The following is a 209-nucleotide window of genomic DNA, read 5'->3' as shown; positions in this document are numbered from 1 at the left end:
TTCTTGAAAAACCTTAAAAGTGTGGTTTTGAACTCTATATCCAGTAGTTTGCTTTCCTCCATTTCTGTCATTTGTGTCCTCTTTCTTTGTCTCCACATTTTTTTATGCTTTGCTTTGTCGATAGAGTGGCTTTCTGTGCTACGTGTCCTATAGGGCCCAGTGGCTCAGCCTCCCCAATTACCTGAGGTGGACACTCGTGCACCCCCTTG

This window comes from Myotis brandtii, unplaced genomic scaffold (assembly GCF_000412655.1).
Source record: "Myotis brandtii unplaced genomic scaffold, ASM41265v1 scaffold1549, whole genome shotgun sequence".
In the NCBI taxonomy this organism is placed as follows: Eukaryota; Metazoa; Chordata; class Mammalia; order Chiroptera; family Vespertilionidae; genus Myotis; species Myotis brandtii.
Note: the sequence above shows the minus strand (reverse complement) of the source record.